At 48.1% G+C, this 15,600-nt stretch overlaps 1 pseudogene; it reads left to right on the top strand.

Moving 5' to 3' along the window:
* The first annotated feature begins 2,799 nt into the window (after window positions 1-2,799).
* LOC136451209 (putative clathrin assembly protein At1g03050) lies at window positions 2,800-14,532 on the top strand (annotated as a pseudogene).
* The last annotated feature ends 1,068 nt before the right edge of the window (window positions 14,533-15,600 follow it).

The raw sequence follows: 15,600 nt of genomic DNA, 5'->3' as shown, positions 1-15,600 counted from the left end.
GAGCGTCACGCGTAGAGCTTGTCAACTTGTGTGGCAGCCCCGGAAGGTTTGTAACCATCTCTTGCAGCAAGTAAAATCACCCCTCATCTCAAGAGTTCACTCTCTTGACTTGAGAACGAGGTAGGGTTGCAAATCCCTAAGCCTTAGTGGTATACCTCAACAATATGGACATAGGCAAGCCTTGGTGGTGAGCTGAACCACGGGAGAAATCCTTGTGCCATCTTGTGCTTGTGTGTGCTTCACTTGTGTTCTTGTTGTTATTGAGGTGATTTCTAGAGTTTGAGGCCGATCTACTTGTGTCGGTGTTTCAAGTAAACACCAACGAGTAAATTTATATTATTGCGTATTTGGCGGGGATGGTGTGCTAAAAAGACACAAGGTTTATACTGGTTCGGGCAGAATATCCCTACATTCAGTCCATGGCTGCTGCTCATGTTATTAGCACTGAAAAGTTCATAGTAGGGGTTACAAATGGGTGAGAGAGGGACAGGTCCCAAGTCTCTGATGGAAAGATCAAATGGGTGCCGAGAGCTCAGTCGCTGCTCAGCTATGTGTTCGATGTTCGATGCTAGTGGTTCTGCTGTGATACGGTGTGATGTACGATGTCGTGAACCGATGTCCCTTAGTGGGGTGTCCTACTTTCCCTTTTATAGGGCAAGGGAGAGCATGTGTTATAGATGGGAGAAAAGAGGAAAACGAGAGGCAAAGGAAGTCCTTCAGGGTCACCGGGTCTTTCTTTTCCTCCGTGAGGGCCCCACTGACATGGCAGATGGTGACAGGGATAGCCCCACGCTGGGCACATGTCCACTGACCATGATAGGGCCACGCCGGGCGCCTGTCCGTTGACAATGCCATGCACTGGTATTGTCAGCGGGTCATCACGTCCCACTCTACTCCGGCGGGCGGCGTGGCGAACCAGCATGTTGATCAGCGACCATATAGGGAGTAGGCAGCACAGTAACCGCACGTTTGTCACTGTGGGTGATGTAAGTTCCATGGAATGACATGTCGCGGGGACGGGTTGTGCTGAGATATGCCCGCTCCCTGCACGATGCCAGAAGTTTGACCTTGGGTCACACCTTTTGGACCGTTGTGGTTGTCGTGAGCTTCCGTAAAGATCCGTGCCTGAGGGATCGGGCGAGGCGAAGCTGGCACTTAGACGTCGGGTGAGACGGAGCCGGCCCTCAGATGTCGGACGAGGCGGAGCTGGCCCTCAGACATCGGGCGAGGCGGAGCTAGCCCTCGGGGGTCGGACAAGGCGGATCCAGCCGTCGAGGGTCGGACGAGGCGGAGCCAACCCTCAGAGGTTCTGGCAAGGCGGAGCCCGTGGCCGTAGCGTCCACCGTGGCGGATCCAACCCTCGAGGGTCAGACGAGGTACAGCCCCTGGCCCCGGTGGCCGGACGAGGCGGAGCCCAACAAGAGGTGTAGTCGCACTCTTGATCGCACTGATGACTCAATGTTGATGGTCTTTAGCTCCTTCTCTTAGGTTACCCTAGTATTAGTCCCCGACAACTTGTGTGTGGTGTTCCCACCACTTTCAGTTGTCAATATGTGATTTACTATCCTGCAGGAAGCTAAGAAATCTACCCGATCTAAATTTCGTTGGGTTGATTTTAAACTGTGAAATAATCTCTCCGGCAGATGCGACAGTGCCGCGCCCACAGGGCGGCAGTGCCACGGGTGAATTTGACTTCGGTTTGAGTTAAATTTTTACAGGCCTATTTACCCCCTTCTAGGCGTACCAGTGATCCTACAGTAACGTTTCACTTCTTGATTCTTGAGCTATAGTAATTGTGTCGATCAATTTTTTTAAGTTTAACTGGGTTCGTAGCAATTAACAACGATCTATCAAATGATACTAATTATGTACTATAAATATTAATATTTTCTTGTATATATATTTTTGTCAAAATAAAAAAAGGTTTCACTTCTCGGAAAAAGTCTAATTAGTCCATTATTTGACAACTTGATGCTACAGTAAATATTTGCTAATGATAGATTAATTAGGTTTAATAGATCCATCTTGCAAATTAGTCTAGGACTTCTGCAATTAGTTTTATAATTAGCTCATGTCTAGTCTTCTTAATTACCCTTCGAATATTCGATGTGATAAGGACTATGCCTGCAAACGGTGCGGAGCAGTGTGTACCTTTTACTGAACCTCCGCTCCGTTGCTGGCAAATGAGGGTTAGGGTCAAACCGCCCCATCCATTGGCTAACCTGAGGTTCACCGAGGGTCGAACCGCCCTAGTCTCCTTACAATGCAACTAAGAAATCAAGGCTGAGGCGGCAACAGCAGCCGGGGAGTGAACAACGTTGTGAATAGAATACTAAACGGGGCGACCCTAGGGCCGATTAGGATAACAGGGTTGTTACCATTTGGAACCTCTTCGTATTTGGTTCGCACCGATCCGAACCGTGAACGAAATTTAGGAGCAGGCCGTAGATCCGAAGGGTCGACCCGGACTCCATACAGACTGAATAAGAACTAAACTTTAGCCTAAGGATCTAAACACCCCCGTAGACCAGTGGCTCATCTTCTAAACTTCATAGATGGCCGCCAGACCAGGAACCACAGACCACAGAACAATTCCAAGGACTGACCCGGCAAAGAATTGCAAACCTACCAGAAGCCAACCGGGCAGATTTTTTTTGGTGTGTGGATAACAACGAGCTAGGCTGAACGTGAACGAGCACCTGCCACGCATGCCAACCGGTTCTTGCTTGGTGCAAGCATTTTCGCAAGCTGCCGGGCCGGAGGCGATCGCGCTCGGTCGTTCACGCACGTAGCGACAGCATGGGGAGTTGTGGTAAGCCGGTAACCAACATTTTGCGTGAAAAAACCCGACGGGCAGGCTGACCCGAAGCATCGTTTCCTCGGTTAGCTATGAAGGTTCCAACAGCCCAAACCCCCCAAAACAGCCTCCTCTCCGCCGCCCGTCCACCCACCGGACAACCGTGTCTCCGGTGCGCCCCTTTATATCTCCCCCGTTTTGTTCTCCCCCTACGGCTCTAACCCTACTCCAATGCAATCAGTCGCCCTTCTTGATCCTTGCGCCACCCGATCTTGGCCATCGGTCTCGCTGACGCACGTCAACTAGAGGAGCCATTCGCAAATAACCGGGAGCGTGCGCACGGCGCCGAGCAAGCTCCGGCGGGCGGTGGGCGCGGCTAAGGACCAAAAGACCATCGCCCTCGCTAGGGCGAGCGCCGCGGATGAGGTGGCCATGGACATTGAGGCGTCCATTGTGAGGGCCACGGCGCACGGCGAGGCCACCCCCGTAGACGAGCGGCACATTGCGGAGATCCTCACGCTGACGCACTACTCCTGCTCGCGCGTGGGCGCGGACGTGGCCCGTCGCCGTCAAGGCGCTGGCGCTCGTGCACCGCCTGCTCATAGAGGGGGACCCGATGTACGAGCAGGAGGTGTTCCTCGCCACGCGGCGCGGCAGGCGCATGCTCAACGTGTCTCGGTTCTAAGAACACGAACGCGCGCGGTCCTGCAACTGGGACTTCGCCGCGTTCGTGCGTGCCTACGCCGTGTACCTCGATGATTGGCTCAAGCAACGGATGTAGGCCCACGGAGTAGGCGCTGTTAGGTTTGATCTCCCACCAGTTAGGCCCAATGGCCTTTTGGGCCTTGTTCTCGCGCCCTGATCAGGGGTGCCCAACCCTACATGGTTGGTGGGCCCCCATCACACTGTGCTATAAATAAAGGTGGGGGCCGGTAGGCTCTCGATACGAGGTTCACCTGAGACGCCACTCCCCACTGATATTCCCCATCCCGATCCGAGAGGGGCGTAGCCAGTGATGGGAAGCCGCCACCGTATCCACTGCGCCACCACTTCACTGCACCGATGAAAGGTCCTTGTTTGGTTTTTGTAATTGAGTGACAACCTAGATGGACTAATTGTGTTTATGTGAGATACACAGGTGATTAGTCCACAAGTACATGTGTGTGAGCAACATATGCCATGAAGGTGAAAATGGCTTGGAGATGTTGCAAAGCTCACACATGTGATGATGAAGGAGCTTAAATGCACATGAGACATGACATTGAGTCATGTGATCAAGGTGGAGAAGATCAAGATAAGACTTAGCTTGATGGACCGGTTGCAAGCATGAAGGGCAAGTCGAAGGCTTTAGAGTGATGGACCACGTAGCGGTGAAGCTTGAGCAAGACTTGGCGTCGATGGACGATGGCAATGGTGAAGAGCAAGTAAAGTCAAGATCGATGAACCAATATGATCATGTGGTGATATGAAGTGGATCATATCATTGTTGATCGTGTTGGTGCATGTGTTGCATCGACATTGGAGGAGATGGAATGGAATGCGCAAGGCAAAGGTATAACCTAGGGCATTTCATTTCACCGGTCATAGGTATGTAGAGAAGTTTATGACTGGGTTTAGGATAAATGGACGTACTATCAAGAGGGGCAAACTTGTTTGCATATCGGTCATCTAGTGGCACTCGAGTGATCTAACTTTGCATTGTCGCTAGGATCGAGTGGCGTGGCAAGTTTAGTGGCTAACATCCTTTGGGAAATGATTGTGAAAATGCTAACACACATACACATGATGGTGTACACTTGGTGGTGTTGGCACATTTATAAAGGAGGTGGTGAGGTGAGATGGGTTTTGGGAAAATGGAATACCTATTTTCTATTGCACCGGATGCAAATTCTTGTGGTTAGCACACTTGAACAAGGGTGAAGAGAATGGAGAAGATGCCAGCGTCGGTCAAGCGACCGGACGCTAGATCCAAAAGCACCGAACGCTACCTGCCAGCGTCCGGTCGCGCTGACGTGGAGTGACGCAGAAGCTGGAGTGTGACCGAACGCTGGCTGCGTTCGATCAAGTATGACCGGACGTGTCCGGTCGAGGTCGGTACCTTACTGGAAACGACCGGACGCTGAGGGTCCAGCGTCCGGTCAGTTGAAGCTGTTGCATCCGGTCAAGTCAAGTGACCGTTGGAACAGGGACATGTGGCCGTCTGCGGGCGACCGGACGCTGAGGTCCAGCGTCCGGTCAACACGACCGGAGCGTCCGGTCGGCCCGACCGTTGCCCAGTGAAGGGGTAACAGCTAGTTTAGCCCTTGGGGCTATAAATAGAAGTGGCCTTCGGCCATGGCTGGTGTGGAGCACCTAAGGGGACTTTGTGTCCATGCTTGAGAGTGTTTGGGAGCCCTCCATCTCACACATACTTGATAGTGATCATTCGATTGTGTGAGTGAGCGATTCTAGTGCGATTGCATCATGAGGTTGCATCGAGTGGCATTAGGTGATCGAGTTGCAAGCCGATGGTGCTTATTACTCTTGGAGGTTGCCACCTCCTAGATGGCTTAGTGGTGGTCTCCGTCAAAGCGCGCAAGAAGCTTGTGCGGTGCTCTGGAGAAGTGCTTGTGAGGGGCATTGTGCTCGCCCCATGGGAGCCGCGAAGAGCAACTCTAGTAAAGCGTGTCATTGAGCTACCCTCACTCAAGGGGTAGGTTCTTGCGGTGCCCAATGTGCGGGCTTAGCGGGTGATGCTAATTAGCCGTCAAACCACCAAGTGAGCGGTCGACACAACGGGGACTAGCGTGTTGGCAAACACGTGAACCTCGGGAGAAAAATCATCGTGTCAACCTTATTCTTCCTGTTGGTTTGCATCCCCATTACACAAGCTTGCAATTTTTTTATACATATTAAGCTTGTGTAGTTGCTCTTGTAATTAGATAGCTTGTGTAGCTTGCTAATTACCTTCTTGCTTGTGTAGCATAGAAGTAGCTCCCTTACGTGGCTAATTTGGTTTTAGTAACCTTGTTAGTCACATTGCTTAGTTTGTATAGCTAAGTCTTTGCGCTCTCTAATTAGGCATTGGTTGCCTTGTTATTGAGCATTGCTAGTGAGCTTAGTTAGCTTTGTGCTTTTACTTACTAGCATGTGTAGGAGCTCCCTTGTTGCTTAAAGTACTAGAGGCATAGGTTTGTGTGACCTTGCTCCTAGCATTGGTTAGGTGAGCTCTAGCTAGCCCGGCACCTTTATTGCTTGATTAGTATCTTTGAAAGGTGCTAGAGAACATAGATAGAGGGGGTGTAGTCTTGGCTAGACCGATAGTTATAATTCCGCACTTATTTCGGTTAGCCGACGCGATTAATTTTAGAAAAGACTATTCACCCCCCCCTCTAGTCCACCATCTCGACCCTTCAACCGACTCCTCTCTCCACCGAACGTCGCTGCCGGTGTGCAGATGGCATCAGTGAACGAGACCCTGGCCGGCGCTTCCACCACTCTGACTGCTTCGACCACTACGGCCTTCGATGGTCTACGACTTCATACTCCACCTATCCCTTTTCTCCCTTTTATGTCTCTGTAGTTCATGCATTAGGTTTTGTGTATATACTGTGATTCAAGAACATGTACCCCTACTTCACTGTGTACCCGATCTGCTGAATATGAATGAAATGAATCTAACATTGGTACCAGAGCCAGTTTTATTAAAAAGAAAGATCGAACGATTGAACCAATTTTAGATCAGAAAGAACATGAACGAACCCTAACCCTAACCCTAACATGAATGGATGAATGGGGTCCTACCTGGGCCCTCATCCCACCGGTGGCATCCCCACCGCGCGAGACAAAGACTGAGCCGTCGGCCCTCGCCGATGTGCCGGACTGGAACCCGATCCCTAGATCTAAATCCTTGTTCGGATAAGAGAAAAGCAGACCCAAATCCAAAGAGGGGAAAGGGGATAATCTTGGAGAACTCGAATCAAACAAAAAAACATGAATCGGGTTCAACCGAACCCTAACCCTAGATCCCCTTTTCGGGTGAATGAGTGAAAAGAAAAGAAAGAAGATAGAAATCGAATCCGAAGGGAGAAGAAAGTCTACCTCGCCGCGTGTCGGATGTCCCTTCGCCGACGCGGGAGAAGAAGGGCTGAGCCAGGGGGCAACCACTCGCCAGGCTCGGCCAAAGGGGCGTCGTGGCCAGGCCGCTCGACGGCAGCGTGCTCACCCATTGGGGAGCATGCGCCGGCGAGGGGCCGGCGATGGCGCCATGGATCGCCCGCTCCACTGCCTTCGAGTCGCTCTCGGTTGCGCTCACCTCGCTGCTGCAACTGAGAGAGAGTAGAGAGAGAAGAGGGAGGAGCGAATGGCCTCTAGGGTTCGGGAGGACGTGGCCAGGGGCGGTTTTTGTTCGCCCAAAGACATCGCGCAGCCGTCCGATGAATCCAACGGCGCCAGATGCGCGGGCCAGCGTCGTGGCCCAGGCGAGTGAGCGCGCAAGGTCGAATTTCTGGCCCAGGCCTAGGTTGCGGCCTGGACACGGGGGGAGCGCGCGGGACAGCGCATGAGCGAGCGTGGGTCGCGGCGCGAGATGGGCCTTCGGGCCAAAATTGAAGAAGAAGATGAATTTTTTTTGTTTTTTCTAGAAGCAGTTTTTGACATAATTTTTATCCAATGATATTTTGCCCAGAAAACAGTGAATTTTTAGTGCTTCTAGAAAATAATAATATGAAAGATTATTAAGTTTCCGCTGTGCATGATAATTATTGTTCTCTTTGATTAAATTTGAACCAACGGGATAATTTAATTTTAAGAGAAGTGATGAATTTCTGATAATTTTTTTATGAGATTATGATGTTGTTATTTTCTGACCAACGTTGTTAATAACAATATTATAATTTTGATCCATGAGAAATTATGCATTAATTTTACTTCTGCCCAACGGTGATGTAAAATGTTTGCATGGATGAATTATAAGTTTTAATTTGACCAACGTTGAGTTAAAGCATGAAATTTTATGTACAAATGTTTCTTACTTACTCTGGTGTGATTTCAGGAGGCAAATGCATTGTGAACATTGCCAACATCCCGACACTCAATGGGACCAATCACCGTGTGTGGCGGGAGAAGTATGAATTGGAACTTGCGTTGGGAGAGGTCGATTTTGCCATCACCTCACCATGTCCTACTGAGCCAGAGGACCCAGTGAGAGGTGAAAATGAATCTGACGCTGATTTCACTGCTCGAAAGCGTGATCATGCTGAAATAAGAATGAAATATGACCTTGAACATAGGCAATAGACTCTCTTCAACCGCAAGTGCCTGTTGGTGGCCAAGGCCACTATAGAAGAACAGATAAGGGGCTCAATCCCTGAATGTGCTACTGCCACAGAATATCTTGAGAAAATCAAGAGTCAGTTTACTGGGTCTACCAAGGCCACAGCAAGTTCACTGATTAAGAAGCTTGTGAATGAGAAATTCACTGGTGGTAGCATAAGAGAGTATATTTTGAAGATAAACACTACGGCATCTAAGCTAAAGGAAATGAATTTGAAGGAGGAGGATTTCCTAATTCATTTGATTTTTGCTTCTTTGCCAAAAAAAATATGACACGTTCATTGTGAATTACAATATGCAGCCTAAAAAATGGGGCATAGAAAGACTCATCTCAATGTGTGCTCAAGAAGAGGAGAGGATAAAATCCTCATAGGGTGAATCCGCTCATTTTGTGAAGGATAACAAAAGAAAGAACTTTAATGACAAGAATTCTAAACCACAAGGGAAACCTAAGTGGGATAAGGCCTCTTCCTCCAATTCATAGGGAAAAAACCCTAGGATTCTGAGAATCGGCAGTATGGTGGAGCTAAAAAAGATCAGTGCAAGCACTGCTTCAAGAAGGGACACTACAAGAGGGATTGTCCAGACTTTCTGAAATCTCTGCTAAAGAAAGGTAATGAATTTATTACATTTGTAGATGAATCCCTGTATTTATGTTATGATAAATTCACTTGGTGGGTTAATTCAGGTGCAACTACTCATGTTACAAATTCCTTACAGGGGTTAAGTGGGACGAGAACCTTGCAAAGAGGAGAAAGAATGATTAAAGTTGCAAATAGAGTGCAAGCCAATGTTGAAGCCATTGGAGTTTTTTCTTTAGAATTGAATAATGGTTTTGTACTTAGACTTAAAGAAGTACTTTATGTTCCCTCTTTGCGTAGAAATTTGATAAGCGTTTCGAAACTTGATGATGATAGAATTGATTGCCACTTTGGTGGTGGCAAGTGTAAGATACTGGTTGATAATAAATGTGTTGGTCTTACCTTCCGACAAGACAAGCTTTATTTATTATCTCTTGCTGAGAATGCGAACAATATATGCGATGAGAATGTGAATGATTCCCTATCTGCGAATGTAACTAAGAAGCGGAAGAGAATTGATTATGTCTCTTCGAAATTATGGCATTGTCGCTTGGGCTATATTTCGAGGGGGAGAATAGAACGATTGGTTAAGGAATCAATTCTCCCGCACTTAGAATTTTTAGATTTAGAACAATATGTTGATTGTATCAAAGGAAAGTATGTCAAGAAAATTAAGAAAGATGCCAAACAAAGCACAGGAATTTTAGAAATAATCCACACAAACATATATGGTCCTTTTCCTATAAAAAGTGTGGATGGTTATGATTCATTTATAACATTCATAGACGACTACTCTCGTTATGGCAATACTTATCCAATTAAAGAAAGATCGGAAACATTGGATAAATTCAAAATATTTAAAGCTGAAGTTGAAAATCAGCACAATAAGAAAATCAAGATAGTACGATCAGACCGAGGTGGAGAGTACTATGGGCGACATACCCCATATGGCCAAATTCCTGGACTGTTTGCAAAGTTCCAATAGAAAAATGGCATAGTTGCTCAGTACTCCACACCGGGGGAGCCTCAGCAGAATGGAGTGGCTGAAAGACATAACCGTACCTTAATGGATATGGTAAGAAGCATGATGAGTTACTCCACATTACCGATTAATTTATGGATGGAGGCACTGAAAACCGCCATTCACATACTTAATCGAGTACCAAGTAAATCGGTGCCTAAAACACCGTATGAAATATGGATAGGAAGGAAACCCTCACTTAACCATTTACGTGTGTGGAGCAGTCCGACTGAGGCAAAAGTGTTTAACCCAAACATAGGAAAGTTAGACTCCAAGACAGTCATCTACCATTTTATTAGCTATCCAAAAAGATCGAAAGGATATCACTTCTATTGTCTTGACAGACATACGAAGATTGTAGAAACAAGACATGTTGTGTTCTTGGAGGATAACATGATCAGGGGGAGCATGGTAGCACGAGAAATCAGCCTGCAGGAAAAGTGGGTACATGTACCCACTCCGATGGTTAAAGAACCATTCTTCACGCTACCTGCTGCTGTTGCACCGACAGTGCAGGATACTGTAGTGCCAACACCTGTTGCAAGTTCTCCCGTGGTGACAATGAATGAACATGAGGAACCTATCCTTAAGGAACCTATAGAACCAAATGTTGCACATGAGGAAGAACAATAATAGCCCAATGTGGAACAAGTGCCAGAGGCACCTAGAAGGTCTCAAAGAATAAGAAGATCAGCTATTACTGATGACTATGAAGTTTATGAAACAGAAGAATTTCAGATGAGGGATGATCCCACCTCATTTGAAGAAGCCATGAGAAGCGACCACTCATCAAAGTGGCTTAAGGCCATGGAAGATGAATTGAAATCAATGAGTACCAATAAAGTTTGGGACTTAGAAAATATTCCTAAAGGAGCAAAAACAGTAGGCTGTAAATGAGTCTACAAAATGAAATATGACTCCCAAGGGAATATAGAAAGATTTAAAGCACGACTTGTGGCGAAAGGCTTCACGCAAAGAGAAGGGATTGATTACAATGAGACGTTTTCTCTAGTCTCATGTAAAGATTCCTTTAGAATTATAATGGCACTTGTAGCCCACTATGATTTGGAGTTACATCAAATGGATGTAAAGACGGCTTTCCTAAATGGGGATTTGGAAGAAAATGTTTATATGGCACAACCGAAAGGTTTTGTCATAAAAGGAAAGGAAAATATGGGATGCCGCCTGAAGAAATCAATCTACGGATTGAAGCAAGCTTCAAGACAGTGGTATTTGAAGTTTGATAGAGCGATAAAAGGTTTTGGGTTTAAAGAAAATGTTGAGGACAATTGCGTTTATGCAAAGTTCAAGAATGGAAAGTACATATTCCTAATTTTGTATGTGGATGATATCTTACTTGCTAGTAGTGATATCAATCTACTAATGGAAACGAAGAAATTCTTGTCCTCAAACTTTGATATGAAAGATCTCGGTGAGGCCTCATTCATTTTGGGAGTAGAGATTCACCGAGATAGGAGAAAGGGGTTCTAGGATTATCGCAAAAGGCATACATAGAAAAGGTCCTGAAAAAATTTAGTATGCATGCGTGCAGTCCTTCACCTTCTCCTATAGTCAAGGGCGATAGATTTGGGAAACATCAGTGTCCCAAGAACCAATATGAAATTGACCGAATGAAAGCGGTACCGTATGCTTCAGCTGTTGGAAGTTTACAATATGCTCAAGTGTGTACACGCCCTGACCTGGCTTTTGTTACCGGGTTACTTGGCAGATATCAAAAGAATCTAGGAATTGAACATTGGAATTTAGTGAAGAAAGTCCTGCGTTATTTGCAGGGTACGAAAGGCCTCATGCTTACATATAGAAGATCTGATTTCCTACAGATAGAGGGGTATTCAGATTCTGATTATGCGAGAGAAGAAAGAAAATCTACGTCAGGATATATATTTACTCTCGCAGGAGGGGCTATACTGTGGAAAAGCTCCAAACAAACCATAACTGCATCCTCGACAATGTATGCCAAGTTTGTAGCATGCTATGAGGCAACGGGGCAGGTGAATTGGCTGAAAAAATTCATACCCGGATTGAAAGTGATTGATAATATAAATGAACCACTGAGATTGTATTACGATAACAATCCAGCGGTATAATACGCTCACAACAATAGGTCAAGTGGTGCTGCCAAACACATTGATATAAAGTACTATGTTGTGAAAGATAAAGTTCGAGATCATATAATAAATCTTGAGCATATAAGTACAGAGAAAATGCTCGCGGATCTGTTCACAAAGGGCTTACCACCCAACGTGTTCAGAGAACACGTAGCCGGCATGAGTTTAAGGGAAAGCCTATGATTCTCGAACATATGAAGGGCCCAAGAGAGAATTTTATTCCAATACAGAGAGGGGTGTTGTGGCTATTAGTCTAACGGCACTGATTACTGTGACGATGAGACAGCTCTATGCACTAATCTGTAAAGGAATTGGATAGAAGCAAGAAAAATATGAATTAAAAGTTTTGAGTATGAAATTAAAGAACGAAGAATAGATGAGAGATCAAGGAGGAGAATGTTAGGTTTGATCTCCCACCAGTTAGGTCCAACGGCCTTTTGGGCCTTGTTCTCGCGCTCTGATCGGGGACGCCCAACCCTACATGGTTGGTGGGCCCCCGTCACACTGCGCTATAAATAAAGGTGGGGGCCGGCAGGCTCTCGATACGAGGTTCACCTGAGCCACCACTCTCCACCGATATTCCCCATCTTGATCTAAGAGGGGCGTAGCCAGTGACGGGAAGCCGCCACCATCTCCACTGCGTCACCACTTCACTGCACCGACTCCTCTCTCCACCGAACGTCGCTGCCGGTGCGCAGATGGCATCAGCGAACGAGACCTCGGCCGGCGCTTCCACCACTTCGACTGCTTCGACCACTACGGCCTTCGATGGTCTGCGACTTCATACTCCACCTATCCCTTTTCTTCCTTTTATGTCTCTGTAGTTCATGCATTAGGTTTTATGTATATACTGTTATTAAGAACATGTACCCTACTTCACTGTGTACCCGATCTGTTGAATATGAATGAAATGAATCTAACAGGCGCCGCCAGCCAGGGTAAATGGCACGTCGACGGTGACACCGATGGGACGACGTACGAGGTGGCCGAGGGCTGGGAGCTCGTGCCGGGGGAAAGGCCGGTGACCGAGACGACGACGACAAAGGATGTCATCGCGAAGGCGCGGCAGCTGAAGCACCTCTTCGGCCGGTTCATCGAGTGTCGGCCGACGGGGAAGGCGAGGACGAACCCGGTGGTGACCGCGGCGCTATACAGGCTGGTGAAGGAGAGTGCGGCGATGTACTGCGAGGTCACCGGGGTGATGGTCGTGCTCGTGGACCGCTTCGCCGAGCTGGGCACTCCCGCCTGCGTGCGCGTCCACTCCATCTTCACCAGCCTCGCAAAGATGGTCGACGAGCTCGACGACTTCTACTCGTGGTGCAAGGCCATCGACGTGTGCCGCCCGTCTGATATCCCCGAGGTACAGCGCGTCAGGCAGAAGAATCTGAACCTCATGGACTGTTGGGGTTTAGTCCCACATCGTGTAGCGATGGCGGGGGAGCACAACATATAAGGCGGGAGAACCCTCACCTATCAGGCTAGTCTTTTGGGTTGAGTAAGGCTCAAGGCCTTATATGTTGTAGCTCCGGTGGACCTGGGACCTGTGGGAGCGCAGGCTCGTAACGAGCCGGGCCGGCTGCAAGCCAGCTCCAAGATCGAGAACTCGGTGGTCACCACCGGTTCCAACAATTGGTATCAGAGCCGGTACCCGAGGTAAGAAAAGCTAAACCCGATAAAAAAATCTCGAGCGTCACATATGGCGGGGGCACCGCGATGGTGGGGGAGCACAACATATAAGGCGGGAGAACCCTCACCTATCAGGCTAGTCTTTTGGGTTGAGCAAGGCTCAAGGCCTTATATGTTGTAGCTCCGGTGGACCTGGGACCTATGGGAGCGTAGGCTCGTAACGAGCCGGGCCGGCTGCAAGCCAGCTCCAAAATCGCGAACTCGGTGATCACCACCGGTTCCAATATGGACGAGTTCATCCGCGACAGGCAAGCGTCACCACCGGTTCCAACATGGACGAGTTCATCCGCGACAGGCAAGCGGCGTCCCAATGGAACCGCTCGCCGCCTACTCCCTTCAAGAAGAACGACGTCAAAGGAATTGAGCCGGCGCCGAAAGAGCAGCAGGTTGTTGCGCGAGAGGAGAACAATGCCGGCAAGTCGGCGCCGGCGGAACCTGCTAGCTCACTCGTCGTCGACGACGACGAGACGTCCGACTTCTTAAATTTGGGAGAAGACGCGTCGCCGCCATCGGGCGAAGAGCATGGGAGGAATCTGACATTGGCACTGTTCGATGGTAACTCAGCGGAAGCTGCGCCGAAATGGGTGGCGTTCGACGATTCAGAAGCCGACTGGGAGACGGCGCTGGTGCAGTCCACAAGCACGCCCGCTGCCCCATCAATCGGAGATCGGTGGCGGCTTCAACACGACGGTGCTTGATGACATGTGCAACCACGCGACGGCCAATGCAACCGTGACAAACGCGCGTGCGTTCGCCGGAAGCGCACGCAGCGTGGCGACGCGGCCGCTTGGTGCGACGGTGCTTGCCCTGCCGCCACCGCCTGGGGCCAGCACCACCGCCGCCGCCGCAAGGGGTGATCCATTCGCCGCGTCCCTGGCGGTGCCTCCGCCGATATGTGTTCAGATGACGGACTTGCAGACAAGGCAGCGGCTCCTTATGCAGGAGCAGAACGCATGGCACCAGTATGAAACACATAGGGCAGCCTGGAGTTACATTCTGTTGTGAGATCGTACTGTTTTCAGTGTTTTGGGTGTTGGACTAATAAGAATTCAATGTCGAACACAGCTCACAGCTAAAGATTTCGGAGATTGCTTAGTTGCTTGATAGTTACTACTAATACGGTTTTGGGAGTGGTATATTATAGTTGATTTGTGCCGTACTGGAATACTGCAAGATTGCTGCACGGTTATATACAGGTCGAATATATTTACGGCCTCGTGGGACTAGACATTACCATGTCCCTTATAGTTATACCCAAAGGTAAGCAAGGTAAACTGGATCGTCTTGATGCAAACAGAGGATATACACACTAGATGCATTACATAAGTTTCCCGTGCTGAGATGCAGTTCCAGCACAATATACTCAGTGCCGGCCCTAGAGGCAGGGCATCCGGTGCGACGGCCTAAGGCCCACGCGGAGGAGGGGCCTAAGCCCAGATATACAAATATCTAGATCCTATAGTTCATTAGATATTAGCAAATTAATGAGAATAGAGACATAGAACTGACCAGACGGCTCCAAAAGACAACATCGACAATTTTTTCATAGTTTTCTTTTTCCACAGCCCTCGGGTAGAGAGGAGGCGAGGAGTCACGCTGTACACAGCACACTCTGATCGTGAGTTCGCGACGTGCGCCTTACACAGGCGGAGCTGGCGAGCCGTGCCTCCGCGAAGAGCTAGACTACCGGAGACACGGACACAGCGCACGAGGACGACGACCAGACAAGGCTCCACGACGACAACATCTTGATTTTTGGCTTCTTACGAATTGCGATCATCGATCAGTTGTTTAGGCCCAAGATTTTTTTTTTAATTTTTAATCCAAATTAATTATCTGTATAGTATTCCAGACTTTCAGTACTTTGTACCCATATAGTCATATTTTTCTTCTAATTTAGGCGTTAGAATTTTAGAATGTTACCTGAGAAACATTTATCATGGGTGAGAAAAGAAAACGAATATATTGTTTTTTTAATCTACATTGTTCCTGAAATTATCATACACCTACAAATATATTGCTTAATCTATATTGTTCCTCGATAATTATCAGACATGTTAAATTAAAAATATG

The sequence above is a fragment of the Miscanthus floridulus genome, chromosome 5 (assembly GCF_019320115.1).
Source record: "Miscanthus floridulus cultivar M001 chromosome 5, ASM1932011v1, whole genome shotgun sequence".
NCBI classification, from domain to species: domain Eukaryota; kingdom Viridiplantae; phylum Streptophyta; class Magnoliopsida; order Poales; family Poaceae; genus Miscanthus; species Miscanthus floridulus.
The sequence above is the reverse complement of the archived record's forward strand: the minus strand, read 5'-3'. Positions and strand labels throughout refer to the sequence as shown.